Raw genomic sequence first — 298 nt, 5'->3', positions numbered from 1 at the left:
CAGGGCTGGTGCTGTGCTGGCACTGTGGGACAGGGGGACAGAGCCCCTGGGGATGCTCAGTGTGAGCCTGGGGGGCACTGGTGTGAGCGGGGGGGACTGACTGGGAGCACTGGGTGTGACCTGGGGGCATTGGGGGTGAAATGGGAGCACTGGCGTGCCAGGCAGGCCACTGTGGGCATCCAGCGCTGGGCACGGCCCTGGCGGCCTGGGGACATCAGGGCAGTGCCAGGGGTGGCTGGGACAGGGTGGCAGAGGTGCCTGGAGCGGTGGCACGAGGGCAGCGGGGTGGCAGCAGCGT

This window comes from Geospiza fortis, unplaced genomic scaffold (assembly GCF_000277835.1).
Source record: "Geospiza fortis unplaced genomic scaffold, GeoFor_1.0 scaffold1162, whole genome shotgun sequence".
NCBI lineage: Eukaryota > Metazoa > Chordata > Aves > Passeriformes > Thraupidae > Geospiza > Geospiza fortis.
Note: the sequence above shows the minus strand (reverse complement) of the source record.